This window comes from Acipenser ruthenus, chromosome 5 (genome assembly GCF_902713425.1).
Source record: "Acipenser ruthenus chromosome 5, fAciRut3.2 maternal haplotype, whole genome shotgun sequence".
In the NCBI taxonomy this organism is placed as follows: Eukaryota; Metazoa; Chordata; class Actinopteri; order Acipenseriformes; family Acipenseridae; genus Acipenser; species Acipenser ruthenus.
In genome coordinates, this window is record NC_081193.1 from 81,503,858 (window position 1) to 81,520,171 (window position 16,314).

Below are 16,314 nucleotides of genomic sequence, written 5' to 3' on the forward strand. Positions count from 1 at the left end.
GTATAAGCAAAATGTGATTCATTTTTTTTATTATTTTTTATACAGACTAGTCTCATTTTTAGACTTTAGTTATAATTTGAAAGTGCCACCCTTTCAATGTGCAGCATAGTTTAGGTTCATACAGCGAGGTCAAGAGAGGGCATAACCAGGAGACTTGTGAAAAACAAAACAAAATGGAGGAAGGGCGAGGAGGAGGAGGGAGCATCCAGAGATGATGTGTAGCCAGCAGAAATGCCTACAGCATATTTTTGTTTAGCTCCAGTAAAGTATTTCCTTATCGCCACTAAAGATAAAAAAAAAAAAAAAAGGATTTCATGAGTTCTTCTCAGGTCAAAACTCAAGTTTATTTATTATTTTTATTTATTGATTTATTTATTTTAAAAAGGTCAATACTAAAAGGGCTTCTTAGTATCTGTAAATTGTGCCACTGTTAAATAATACATTTAAAAACATTCAAGGTTTCTTTTGAGGGGACAACACTCAAACATAATCTTTGACCATTTATATGATCCATTTTCTAAATCATAAAACTTGACAATTTAGAATTGAAACGTTGGTTATCAATGCAAAATTGAAAACTTTCATTTGGCTGTTTTGGTAACATTTTTGAAAATGGAATCATCTGTCCCAGGCTTTTGCATTCACACATTTTAAAAAAGGTTTGGTAAATATTACAGGTGTTAATAGTTTATACCTTAAACACTTAAAAGTTCGCCAAGTGTTACATTATGCCTAAACATTTAGCCACTGTCAAAAAAATGCAGGTCAAATATAGGTGATAGCCTGAGTGTTTCCATTGTAGTAAGTGTACAGTGCAGTCCAATTTATTTCCTATTCAATATTTCTTTAGTTATTTCTTATACAATTAAATGCAGTAGACAAATATGTTTGTTATTTACAAAAATAAATAAATAAATACCGATAGAAGGACTTTTCTGATTTGGTTACAAACATTCCCAATATGTTAAGGTTTAAACATTTAGGAAATTAAAATGGATATTAAAATAACCCATATTAAAAAATAAATAAATAAATAAAACAAACATTTAAAAAAAAGCCAGGAACCAAACAGTTTTATAAGTTGTTTATTTTCTTCAAAGTGTAAGCTAGGTCAATGAAAAAGCTACCGCTACAGATGGATTGTGCTTTTACTCCATTGAATCTGATCTTTTTGCTCAAATATAAATCTAAATTTTCATGTTATGTGAATTGGTAGAACTAGGATAGAGAGTGGCTTTTGGCTTGACCACGTGGTGCGTTTAAACACAGGAAATGCTAAGTGGATGAAGCTGTCCAAATTGCCAGATGGATACAACTCAACAGGATGTATATAAACTAAAATAAGAGAGCCACAAACAAAGCCTCTTACTCCTTGGTGAAGGAGGTATTTTGACTAGTCACTTAATTTAAAAAATAAAATAAAATAAAAAACACACACACACACACACACACACACACACACACACACACACACACACAACACTCCTACCTTTTCAAAACACAGGTTTTGAAATAATAATAAAAAAGGTTTTTATGATGGGTTGTCAACAACCAAGACATGCATAAAAATATGTTTTGCTTCACTGCATATTTAAATAAAACAATATTGGTCATGATAGCAATTTAACAAACCCAAAATTATGGTTCTGAAAGAATTCCTAATTCCCCCCCCCCCCCCCCATCACCTTTAAGGCATGTTAATTTCAACCAAGTGCTTTCTCTCTTCTTTTGAGCAGTTGAAAAAAACACACCTCTGTTCTCCCATAATAGAAGGAAAGGTAAATCAAGCAATTTTTCCTTGACTACATGTACCTTATTTAACACCCTTCAGAAGCTCTTTATGCCGGTAAAAAGAGCTTCTGAAGGGTGTTAAATAAGCAGGTTGTAGACAAAGAGAAAGTAAAAGAACAAAGCACCTCCAACAATTGAGCTTTTTAGCTTTAGAAGACTGACAGTAACCCGGTGATTGTATGATCAGCACAGTATAAAATCAATATAATAAACAAACAGTTTATTGATAGTATCACACTCAATCAAAAATGGTTCCAACCCTATTTTCAACCACTTAAACTATAAAAGTTAAGTTGATACATTAACATGACTGACAACCGCATCACTAAACTGCATTGCTAAAGAAACAACAAAGAAAATAATGTACTGGTAACTTTAAATATATATGCATGCAAGTATATAAGAACTCACAAAAAACAAACTAATAAATAAAATAAGTTAAAATTATTTCTAAACTGTTTTAAATTGGCACTTTCTAAATGTCAACAACTAGCTTACTAAGCAAAATGTTTCATGTTAATAGTTTCTATACTGCAGCACTACTTTTCAACCATTAAAGTACAGATATGCAAATTAAAAAAAAACATTTTACTGGTATGGTTAGTAATTCACGAGACAGGAGCCAGGCCTGCATAAAGGGACTACTAGAATAAAGACAAAGTGCTTGTGACTTAACAGAATAGGGGTTTCCCCTTGAGTACTCCGAGAACCGCCCTCGCGGAGGTGAGCCCGAACCGATCGACCTCCAAGGCCGGGAAGTGACGGACTTCCACAAGGGGAAACTAAGGAAGGATTTGAGGACAAACCAGGGTCTCCCTGGCTTACTGAGTCGTTTAGTCGAGAGAGGTCAGACTCTGCTGACGCTCTGAGGCCGCATGGAGAGCCTCGTGATCTATGCAGGGAGAACAAAAGTGCTGGAAAACAAAAGAACTAAACACGTAAGAGGGCCCTCCCTCCCCCTCCTCCCTCCCCCTCCTCCTCCTCCTCCGAAATCCCAACGGAGAAGTTGCATCAAATAGAGGGAAAGAGGAACAGCCTTTATTAATAATATGAACAGTAGATTAAGATAGACTTTTTCTGCCAAAACGGGCCCAAAGACAGGCTGCAACGATGATAGGGAATACTTGAGTAAGGCTGTGGATTTAAGCTGAGGAGGAAGATTGTTGATTTCTGGAAGCCAGACATCCGAGAACCATTGATTAAGAAATTCTGCCAATAGAAGCATCTGTATGGAGTAAGAGGTCATGGGGAGCAGAAATGAAGTAAATCGTAAAATAGCGCTGTAAGAGAGAGGACCACATCCTAATGTCTTTCCTGGCTTCAGCTGTAATGTGAGAGTTGTGATTTTTAGCTGTTTTAGAAAGAGTAAGACAAGAAATAAATGTCCTACCTTGAGGAATTATGCAAATTGCAAAATTTAAAAAAGGTCACAGAAGTGAAAGAAGGTTCAGTTTAGAAATGGAGTGGTTGATCTCAAAAGTTTAAAATGAGAGAGCTAATGTGTTCTAGTTTATTGGGAGGCAGGCTTCAAAATCAAACAGTATCCAGGATTCCTAGGAACTCAAAAGTGTTAACTGGACCAATGGTTTTCTCCTCCGAGAGGGGGACGCCGACTGCCGAGAAGAGAGACCTGAGTTCTAAGAGTGCTTCAGCTGGAGTGGCTGATGGAGGAGATACGCTGAAAGTCCTCCAATAAGTGTAGCAGCAAGGGGATGCGATTAGTAGAGTACAATCCAGCAGAGAACTTCAAAGAGTGAATCAAAAGATCTTAGGGCTGCTGCGGCATCCGAAAGTTAGTTTAGTAGCAAAAGCAAACTTGCCCCTTCCAACATGTACCAAAAAGATGATGGAGAGAAGGGAGTATAGCATGACTTTGAAAGTGTCGGAAATGTCTGCTTTAGCTAACCAAGAACCCCAATATTTTTTATGGAATGGATAGCATCAGATATGGTGATGTAATGAAGAGAAAACTGATCCGAGGGAATGAGAGAATTAATGCTACGGATAGAAGAGCCACGAGGGACAGAGAGGTTGATGATGAGCGCTTCTTGCCTGACATTTTCCTTGTAGATACTCCAATAGGATTGATGCAGAATTGAGGGAAGGGAGGGGCTGAAAATGGGCCCTCCATGAATCCCTTTGAGATCACGGAATTGATGAGAGAATCATTGACTTCTGGTTCTTTTATAGCAGATTTGAGGTTTTTACAAGTAATACAGGAAGGGGTGGATTTTAAACCAGCAGAAAAACCATTAGTAAGGCCGGAAATTAGATAATTAACAAAAAAATGATCGGGGTGACATTGAAGAGCATCTGATAGAGCCGGGATGTTGATAGGGGTAGAGGTGATTAGTAATGATGCATGGTTTTTAGATGGAACTTGAATGAGCATCACCACAGAAATTGCACATATGTAAAAAAATTCAAATGCATTTTTTGGAAATGCAGAATGAAGAGTTGAAATTATCACACAGCTGTTTGCCTCCGGAATATCTGACGGGTCGTCCATTGCTTGTTGAAAAAGCAGGCTGAGCTAAAAGAATGGATAGGAGGAACTGCAGACAAATGATTGCTAAAGGGGAAGAATAGTTTGGGGCTGATGAGGAGTGAAGAGGAGGCTGCGTTTGGACACAGAGAGGTAGAATGGGCGGTGGAAGCGCAAACTCTGCAAGAGTTAGCATGGAGACCACTGAAGAATCTATTAAAAGCGATCAGGATCGGATTCCTGGCCGAAAAGGCTTTACAATACTCAAAAAATGGTACCACCATATCTGACTGCGATATTAAGAATGTTAAATAAATATGAGTCCCGTTCTTGTCATTCACAAAGGACATCACGAAAAACAGAAAATGCAAGCACGAAATCTCCAAGAGTGAGTTTTACACAGCCGAGGACCCTGAGATTTTAGTGTAACACAGATCTCCAGTCATCTACACTGTGATCCAGAAATTGAGGTTGCAATGAGAGACCAAATTAACGTCTCTGCCTTCAATTGTGTCTCAGTTGAGAGAGAGAGAGAGAGAGGAGGAGTTGCGATTACCAACTGAAGTAGAGGTTCCTAAACCAGAGACGGTCACTAGAGTGGAAATTGGCAATTTCGAGAGTAGGTGTGGGCGTGGCTGAAGCAGCGGGAGAGACGAACGCTGTTGCCATTGATGACGAAGTAATGGCTGCTGGTTCCAAGCGAGTGATCCTGCTATCTAGTGCATCCAGGCAATCGGATAGTGTAGAAATTGTGGTGGAAAGAGGATGAATGCGTTGCTTGATATTAAAAATCTGATACCGCAAATTGGCGCAAGGATCAGATGAAATACAAAACTGAGGGGTTAGTCACAGAATCGGAGGCAAGCAGAGCTTGCAATGCAGCAGGGGCGGTGCGAGAACTGACTAGTTTGGATCTCTGCTGAGACTTTTCAGGAGGAAAGACAGGCTTTGCTGATAGAGTAGCATCATGAAACAAGTAAAAGCAGCCTGAACTGCTTAAAAGGGCAATCCGTTTTTGAAAAGATCTTTCACGATTTTGTCGATGGGCCAACCTGTAAAAAAGTTGCACTGGAGAATCATCCTGAGCTTTTATGCGTTTAGAGCAGCGAAGAGGAGTGGCAGCGGGCACAGCTGGATAAGCAAGGACTGAAGCAGCAGCATTGTCAGATGAAGGAGATGCAGGTCAGGCAGATTTCTTTGAAAGTTTTTTCGGTGGATTATTTGTTGAAGGAAGACAACCAGAAATCAGAGAAATTCTTCATCCGAGTCAGATGACAACGAAAGCTGCCTCGGGTGAGTAGTCATTCATACCAATTGAAAACAAAAGTTTGTTTTAAAGATTGGGTCTGCAAGTCTGCGTGGTAACCGCAAACTGAAAAGCAAGACGAGAATAAGGAAGCTGGTTACGGTTTAAATAGGGTGATAGGCAGGTAATTAACCCTTTCTCTGCTAGAAGTTTACCTTGAATTTGGGACAATCACTTCAAAGTCAAATTGCTCACGTCTTTAAAAAGAAACATAGAACAAACTATATTTGGGCATATCTGGGCAACTAATTGAGATACCACAGGGTAAATGTTAAATTATATATATATATATATATCTTCTATGTAACCTAACATAGTAATAAAACAAATTGTATATCTTACATTGCCAATATATTTATATAGGAAAAAAATTCTAAACAATTAACATTTGTCACGGCTGTTTAAACATTTTTAAACAATTATATAAATTATTCCACAAATAAAGAAGAGAAATGTATTATAAGTGATCTAGGGAATTAAATGTAGAAGTAGTACAGTTATTTGACAGAGCTACCAAAGTTCTGAAATTAACTGGGATAGTGTTGGCAAATATATTATGGCACAAGTATTTCACACGCACAAAAAAGAGAGTGTATTCTGAAAAACACTCAAAAAGATCTGTACAAAAAGACAAATTAATTCAGATATATTTGTTTTAACTGCTTTATTGTCCTGTTTGAATGATTTGGCCCTTTTTGCTATTGATTTTTATAATGTTATTTCTTGCTGCCTTCTCTTGCCAGGACCCGCTTGAAATGAGATGTATATCTCAAGGGTTGGTTAAATAAATATAGTTCTAAAAAGAATAACTGTTGAATAATCAATTCATTTTTCAAAAAATAACTTAATTTCCATCAGTTTTGTAGCAATCTCAGCTCACACCATGACAGAGAGTTATGAACAATCAGCTAGTTTACAGACAGTAATTGAATTCCAGACAAAAGACTAAGAAATCTTAAGCCAATTTTGTAATCAGTCTCGTAATGCTTGGTGCAGCATTCATATATTTCAGGAGACACCAAACCTTTTCACATACATTCTAAAGCTTTGGAATGGATCGGTCCGTCACACTCCTGCAGCAGTGCAGGGACTGCCATAAAGATTGCGTGCGGTACAATGAACTATATAGAATGGGCGGCCTGCAGCAATCAATAGCGATAGATTAGTTCTGAAAATAACTTTAAAAAAAAAAAAGATAGTCTGCCAAAATAGCTCCTTGGATCCCCTAAACGCTGTAGCCATCACAAGTTACTTAGATTAAAGCATGATCCGAAATATAATACAGACTTTTAAATTTGATGATTTAACATGCTGGATTCCAGATTGAAAAACACAAAGAAACCCAATAGGCTAGTTTAGACGTCAATCATCCACTGTTAATGACGTAACCGATACACCATTCACATATTTCGTGTGATTAAACCCTCCCATACATTTAGTACAATTTTTGAAGCGATAGGTTACTCAAGACTGCGTGGCAGTGCAAAATATGGAGAGGACATACACTGTATGTCCCCTAGCACTGAAGGGGTTAACTAACAAGTTTGTTAATAGTTACTACTACTAGCAGTAATAGAAAACACCCAAAAACCTTTAAGTGATGATCTTTTTAAAACACAAAATAATTCCATCTCTCATTTATATTTAATTACCGATGGAACTCATTTGCATAATTTACTGGCTACTCATTTATATTTTATTGAAAATCCTGTTTTACAGGTAAGCCATATAAATGGAATAAAACATTCACACAGTTTAAAAATACGTCATCTAGAAGAGTGATCATGTTTTTATAATTAAATAAAAATACATGTTTATTTACATGTAATTGATGCTGCTTGCACTATTGACAGTAAGCTTGCATTGCAGCAGCAACAACTGCAGCAGACTTTGGCAAAACAAAGCTTAAATTTAACAGTCACTGTTCCAAGCAGGTTATCGGCGACAGTCACATTTTACTATTACTGAAAACATGAATATTAACAACAACAACAGAGTGACCCCAGAGATTGGTTATGCCTCCATGATACGCTTGCACAGTTTGCATTCAACTTTATGATTTTTTTTTGGTCGTATAGGCATTTAAACAACAAAATCCCAAACACAGAGGGTTGAGACATTTCTTTCAATACAGCTTATGCTATACAACGCTTTGCTGTCGAGAAGGCATATGAAGAAATTAAAGGTTTGCCTCTGGATAACACGAGCTGGAGGGGGAAGTGTTCCAAATTAAAATTATTAGCGTTAGTGTATATTTTGTACACTGTCTTGTACACGAGGTATTCAGTACATACTTTACTGAAGCTCTACAACCGCTATAGGTCACGTCCTGCCCCCCCCCCCCCCAAAAAACAAAAATTATAGTGTTTTTATACACACACACACACACACACACACACACACTTCAAAAGGAATCAAAAGCAACAGATTTGGAATGTTTCTAAAAAATAAAAATTATCAAGAATGGTAGATTTTTTTCTACCATTAATAGTCAAATGTTCAGGAGGGGAAAAAATAAAAAAAGGCATGCCCACTTACCCTATTAGTCATGACTTAGTCATGTCTGATGCATACTTCACTACATGTTAATGTGTCTCAGAAGATGTCCTTAGGGCCCTATGAAATACTTTTATTATTTTATTATTTTGAATTTTCGGATTTATTTTTTCCTGATTTCTGATTTTACGGTTTTAAAAAATCTGTAATTTGTTTGTTAGTTAGTTTTTTATAACCAATGTATCAAGTGTTTGATACATTGACAGCAATAATGAATCTAGAAATGCATGAAAAAATGTTTTTTAATCAAAAGTGCTTTTTCTAGTAGTTTTTTCTTTTGAACACAAGCTGAACTATAACATTTCAAAATAGATTTAATAATTTGCATTAATAATGAATGACAAACAATGTAAATAAAAGCCTAAATATTTTGATTGATTCTAATTTAATAAAAAGACACTTAGTAATATCTCTCTGAGAACTTGAGAAAAAATGCAGCAACTAGACCCTAAATTCTGCAGTAGTCATTACAATACTATCTGCTCAGAATAACTTATAGGTAGTCATCTCCTCCCAGGCAATAACGGTAGATAGCAAGTGAAGTGGCATGAGAGGCAGCGCTTTTTTACAGTTAAAATCACGGACGTGTATGGTGGCTGAGAGGTGCAAAAATAGTTTTTTCATGCGTTCCCATGACGTGCGTTTCTTGAAGCCTCTTGTCATACAAACACTGTGCTATTTCAATGTAATTTTTTAAATATATACATATATATTTTGTTTGTTTAAACTGATTTTGTGGTAATGGCCTCGGGTGCCTAATTCTGTATTTCTCTGAACTCTGCGATTCCGTCCGTGTTCTCTGCAATGCAGATTTCATAGGGCCCTAGATCCTTCAAACAGTCTACATTCACCAGGTCAGAATTACAGTCTTAAGACCCTTTCATACTAGCTACCTGGGTCATAATCTCGCATAGTGTGAAACCACGTACCTAGGTCGTACCCGGGTTGACCTGGGTCCCAGCGTCCCACCTCAGGATGTGGGTCAACACGCTTTGACCTGGGTTGAGCGAGACAAAATGCTTGACGGACGTTCGTAAGCTGATGAAATAACAAACAGCCACGCCTGTAAGAAGGTTTCACTTCCGCAAGGAACATTTCTGTTTATTCTGTTTAGCGATATTTTTGTATATTGAGACACACTAGGAGCCAGATTGCAGCACAGATTAAGAAACATTTGCTCTAAACAACATTTGGGCCGACGGTTCAATCCAGAGAAGCTTGGATGGAAGCGTCCAGTGGTTAAAGAAAAGGGCTTGTAACCAGAAGGTCCCCGGTTCAAATCCACCTCAGCCACTGACTCATTGTGTGACCCTGAGCAAGTCACTTAACCTCCTTGTGCTCTGTCTTTCGGGTGAGACGTAATTGTAAGTGACTCTGCAGCTGATGCATAGTTCACACACCCTAGTCTCTGTAAGTCGCCTTGGATAAAGGCGTCTGCTAAATAAACAAATAATAAGAATAAAAGCGTCCATAACAAGCTGCTTCCGGGGCATTGATACACGCATTGTGTATTTGCTTCTGTCACCCAGGTCGACCCTGCTTTATTAAAAAGTGTAAAATCGCATATCTGACCCACATGACACCAGGTCCCGACTCGGGTAGGTTCCGACCCAGGTAGAGCATGCCAGTGTGAAAGGGGCTTAGGTATTCTATGTCAGCCTTTGATCTGAAAGCTAATTTGCCAATATGCTAATGTAGGCAAATATTAAACACATTTTAATGTTATTTGTTGGTGTACGGTAGAACAAACTCTAAACGCTCAATCCTAAGATTACAAAATGTAAATCAACATGCCTACTCGTCTTTATTTAAATTCAATTTCCATTTTAAAAAAGTAACAAGATGAGAAACAAATCAATGATACTCTCTTCACACTACCTAAAAATAATGCACAATCATTGCATGTTAACTTGAATGTCAGTGAAGTGAATGGCATCGTTTCAATGCGAGTTGATCTTGCATTATTTAAGCAGTGTCGATAGGACATTAGGTGTTTGATTCTAGTTTTATAAAATTAAAAACAGCTGTTTCTCACAAATAGAGTGAATCACAAAATTGTCACAAAATAGTACGTTTATCAAATTGTATTACACACCATATTTTCAGCACTATAATAGCGAATTGTCAAAATATGCATCCCATTAGAAATAATTTATTTATGCTAAGCTTTACATTCTTAAATCAACATATTTAATTGAAGCGACAGGGAAAATGTTCTTCCAGGAACATACACCATTTCATGACACATGAATGAACCATGAAGAAAATGAATACTACACATTTCCTTGTCGTGTGTCATACACCACAGTATATGAATCTCATGGCTGATCCATTATACATTAGGAATCACTCACACCCTAAATATATATATGACTCAAATAGAAAGTCACATGACCAGAACTGAGACGAGTTGTTTTTCCCTTCCTTAAAATAAAAAGCAAAAGCATTCAAGGGTGGGGCCAGCACACCAGAAAAGCAGAAATGGGCTAAGGTTAATCTTAATAGGGGCCCCCTCAATGCATCAAATGTGAAAACTTCACCCATCATCTTATTTTAAATGTAGTAGCAAGAATCTTTGTTTTAAAGAAAAAAAAAAAAAAATAGGATTTCTGGGGCATCATTAAAAAACCTGAACATTACACTGACAATGTAGAAAGCTTTGTTTTTAAGAACCACCTCTGCATAGGCTCCAATCTATGCATAAAGATATATATTACACACACGTAATTAGAAAAAAAATACATAAATCAAAAGCCTACATGCCAAATGACGCATTTATTGCAGGCAACAAATACTACACACATGAAACCGAGAACTGGGCTTTAAAAAGGTTTTTTTCTTTAAGCCTTTAGCTTGGGACACTAGTGCTATTAACACACATGGGTCATTTCTGGTCCAAGGAAGTGATAGGCAATGCATAGCCCTGACCCTTGCTTCCCTGGTTTGATCAAGAAGGTTGCAACCTGAGCCAGACGGTGCAAATTCCGACTCCATTCATAATTCTTCAATGGAGTGGGGGAGGATCCTATTAAAGAGGCATGCATGCAATTTGAATAGCTTATATATGTGGATGTTCTAAATACATATAACATTTGTTAATACTTGCATCAGTAATCCCTTATTTCACAAAACTACCTTGGTCAACATGATCTTAAAAAACCCATAAGTACTACTTGCTCAAAACTTTTGCTTCAGCTAGAATTATTTTGAAACACCCTTCTATGTTAGATTCCTTACACTTTGAGAATGCAACCTATTTACAGTGGGTAAATGCTGAAGTTTGAATAACTGCTGCTTGTTATATTCAGCACGACATCATCACTGTAACATACCATGGTAATAGTGCTTAATAGTGTTGAATATTATACTACCATAAACAAGTATTTCTATAGCCTGTCAAAGCCTAAGGGATAATAATATAGAGCAGTTGGAATGTAGTGGTCACAAAAGGCCACTGACCAACATCAAAACATGTATGGAGTGTTCCATTTATTTTAAATTCCATGCAGTGTGGTCATGTCCCATATGCAGACTGAAGACTTCACCGTTTTGAAAATACTTACAGTGTATAGCTTAATATTCTGCAGCTGTATCAAGTAGGCTATTAAACTACAAAATGGCTCGGTCTAAATGTCAGCTATTAAACTGTTGATTGTGTGTTTATGCAGACACATCATTGCTGCAATGAAGAACCACTGCAGATAAGGATTACAAAAAACAAACAAGTATTTAAAAGCAAAATGTACTGCATTCTGTAAAACACCACGAGTCATCTGAAAAAAGCTGGTTCAAATCAGTTGCTCAAAGAGGAATTCAACAGTTTAAAGAAGAATGTATGCATTTCATGAAAATGAATTAAAGGGTTTATCTTTGTTGTTTGCCATCAGTAAATCCTGTGTATCTTTCTTGTGCGGCTGGAAGCTGTGAAACTAAAACTAGTAGTAGGCATCTTTCACCTTTAAACTTGGTGATCGTAGAGCTATCTTGGCATACTGCATTTATTATAAAATTCCTTTGAATTGATGAAATGCTAATTTTTGTATTACTGGGAAATATGGACATTATAACCACGATTTTCAAATGTGTTTTAGGGATGTGCAAAAGTTGACCATGACCCAATATAAATTTACCCCATGGCTGAGGTTTGTTTATTTGGAACTAAGCATTCAATTCCTGATTAAAAATGAGCCCTTTGGCAGCTTTTTAAATAACTATAACAGATCACTGCAGAACCGGCTGCTGCACCATGCAACTTGGGCTTGCTCCCAATACACAGCAGCGCAAAACATTTTCATTGTGATCACCTGAGCCTAACAGCCTAAACAATTGGTATATATTTTCTGTACCAATATGAACCCGAGAGCAGGAAAAAAAAAGAGAGGGACAGTGCCTCCATTCAATAAAATGTGACCCCTTAGATACCCGAGTTTAACAATCTATAGAAAGGATACTAACTATTGTATGACCTACAACTTACCAAAAAGGTAATACAGCACAAACTACTGCTTCGTGTATTCTTAAATGTGTGCACAGTTAAACTGTTCCACTACCCACAGTTTTGTAGCTGTAGTTGATCTTTATAAAATTGGTTATTTCCGTGAGGACCTGAATTTTGAGCCATTTTATTTCTATTGATACATTTTTCCATTTGTCTTTCTTTTGTAGTTTTAAATAGCGCTGCCAGTAAAAACACCTGGAAATTACCATTAAATCAAAACAGCAATTAAAGCTCAATGAAATTGTTACAGCTATCCAAACACAGAAAAATCATTACAACAAAAAAATACTGTGCTGTCAATTAAATTAAACTTAATTGTAAAGTTTTAATTGACAGTGATAACTACACAGAAAAAACAGTTTCTCCATTTACTTTCTTTTAAGATTTTAAAAGAATATTTAGACTATTCTATATCTACATAGATATATATATAAAAAAAGGTATATTGCACCTAAATAGCCAATTACCTTTTTATAAAATAGTGCGTGAATCTTACTACAGACAATTAATAGCTACACAACACATAGATATTTCGCAACTGACATATAGGGGTGACAAGATCTTTAAAACAATCTAAATGAAATAAATAATAAATAGTTTCATTGGGAAAAGAGGTAAAAAAAAAAACAGGACATGTTAGCATTCTGAAAGAAGCTCTGATTTAGTTTCATACTGGGAGTACAGAAAACACACTTTTAAATAAACCCTAACCCTTAAAAAAATTACTATATGCTAAGAAAGTGATCAAAAATATATATTTTTTTCATTGCATCACAGAAAGAGGTAGATGAGCATGATGGTTCTCCAGACACAAATGATTATTTATTTCTTAGCAGATGCCCTTATCCAGGGCGAAGCACCTGCTTTCAAAGTACTTACTGCGAGTACTTTCAGTATCTTCCAAAACTACATCAAGTGAACAGCAGAACTGCAAAGGAAATGCTGCATGCCACAGGTTAAGAGCAAGATGTCTCTACTTAACAATACTATTTAACTTGGCTGAATAAACACGTTTAGCAGAAGAGGCAATAAAAGCAAGACAGAAGACATGCAACCATTTTGGTGTAAAAGTCTCAAAGCAAAACTCACGCAAGTTTTTGTTAGAAGAAAGTCAAGTCTTTCATGACATGTTTACAGATTTTATATAGTTAGGCTGTATTTGGGAAGCATGATACATCACTGCTTTAATATGCAGTACACACAGTTGGTAACAACAAACCACTTAAATCAAGACCCAAATCTGCAATGAGCATTCAAATCGAATATTCCTGAATTGGACTTTCATTATATACTGTACCAGTAGGATATGTTAACACCCATGCAGTAATTTGGGAAGAAGCATTTGAATACAGAACACTACAAAGCACATTCTGCTCTGCAGTGTGAGTCTTGTTGTACATAAGATTATTTCAAGATAGAGATATAATATATAGTTGTTATTCTTTCTATTATGTACTTGTGTACTTTAAGAAACAGAGAGGGATGGAAAATGTCTGGTGTGTACAGGAATCACATTTTTTCATTATTAATATTAATCAATACATATTGCTAAAATATGCAGGATTTATATTTCAATACATATTGTACATGGATAGAACTATAAAAGGTTATCTCCCATCTTTAAAATCACTCCTATTTTTCAAAGGAGAAAGCACCAGTTACAATATTAGAAACAACCTGCTATTTAAAAGTCACTTGTTTTTCATTTGTAAAATTAACAGAATTTAACACCCAGAGATCGTTAAACAGTGTATAAAACAAATTGTCCAATTAAACAAATGACAACAAATACATTCTAATTGATGTCAAATCGTTTATTATCCAATCCAAGACACCTCACATTGAAACAAGATAAATATATTAAACTTGAAACTGAACCTTGGAACAGCCCACAAGCTCTAGTTGCATATGTTTCTAACTTCAATCTGATAACTTTGTGAATGCAGGCTGTATATAAGCTATAATTAATAACGTTTAATAGAATAGTAAGACACTAATTCATTTCTTGGATAGAAAGATGGCATACAAATACAGCACAAGTAAAGAAAATAATCAATTAAATGTTTTATTAATTTTGTTTTACTTCATATTATATAGATTAATGAATACTTTTAATAATGCTAAAAGGAAAAAAATATATAGAAACTATCATTGAATCCATTTTTACCACCCATACTTTTTGTAAATAGCATAGCGGCTTGAACTTCACTATCCTTCCATTATTTGTCACACCTACCGAAAATCTTACATGCCTAATTATTATTTTTTTGTTTGTTAATACTTTCTACCAAGGTATCCGCCTAAACACACGGACATCGTTAACTTGCAGCGACATGGTCAGAAAACAATCACTCTTTTGAGTCGACATTTCCCCCAGTTGGCAACCTGAATTAGCATTATGTTATGTTGGCCTTATATTTCAGAAGCTTCGAACTTGAATGTAAGGCTTCCTTTCAAAACTATACGCTAAAAATCAGTAAATTGTAACACACACACACAAAAAGTTATGTCCTCGTGGCCTTCAGGTAGCTGAACACACATGTAACATGAGGGTGTGAATAACACACGGCGACAATCCTACTCACTGAATTAATCTATAAAAATCAACTTTATGAGATCATAAACAACTTAAAAGACCCAGTCAAGGGTCAAAGAAAGAAAACCTGAGCAGACAGACTGTTAGCAATCGACTACGACCGACTGTAGGTCTTCAAAATAGACCGCTTTTTACTGTGTGCACCACCAAGCAATTAAATCTCTTGGGAAACAAAGATTCCAGTTAATATCGTTATATTCTGAAATCATGTTCTCTCAAAACGGCATAACAAAATACAACGCGGTGACTACTTATAAAATACAAAAATGACTCCAACGGATTTGATTTACCATTAGAAGTGTAATTTAAAATGTAGATTATTACAATTGGGATACAGTAATGCAAAATGATCATGATTTAAAATATAAACAAAAAGATTAAGAAAATAATGCGTCTACATTGCAATCACAAGAAATGTCTTAACCATCAGTGCGATTTGTTTCAAAACATTACACACATGCAAAAGTTTGTTTTTAATTTCTTTTTTTAATAAAATACTGTAGCCAACTCATATACAAGAATATAAAAGTATATTGTTAATTGTTCAAAAGAACAAACGAGACCAACCAACTTGTGTTAAATGGATTCTGTATTATGTAGGCCTACACTTCATTTTTTATATTGCACATCATAACTAATACAATTTGCATGTAATCAATTTAATGTATAGGCCTACTTAAATCGTTTACAGTTAGAGCACGTAACATTTAAATACAACAGTATTCATATATAACAGTAATGGTCGTAAATATTGTACTTCAAACGTATATGTAGCATTAACCAACGATGTGTGCTCAACATTGTAAGTGTGATAAGTATTCATTCCGTTTCATTACAAGCCTTCAGATGTGTCAGAATTAAGTTTTCATAAAAATGGCATTGGGAGACTGACCAGTGTATTTTCCAAAATATAAACAAGAACTGCCTCTGCAACACACTATCACATGTCTTAAAGAGACACTGTACCTCCAATAACAAAAAGTCGTTTTCCCTGCAGAACTCAGAATATCGGGGGGGGGGGGGGGGGGGGGGTTGTAAGGAACCAACTACTACGTCATTCAAGAAAGACAAATTGACCATGA

At 36.0% G+C, this 16,314-nt stretch overlaps 1 protein-coding gene across 4 annotated transcripts in view; it reads right to left on the reverse strand.

Moving 5' to 3' along the window:
* The window catches only part of LOC117402382 (protein lin-28 homolog B-like), a 52,502-nt gene that overhangs the window by 30,226 nt on the left and 5,962 nt on the right, over positions 1-16,314 (reverse strand). The window lies entirely within an intron of this gene.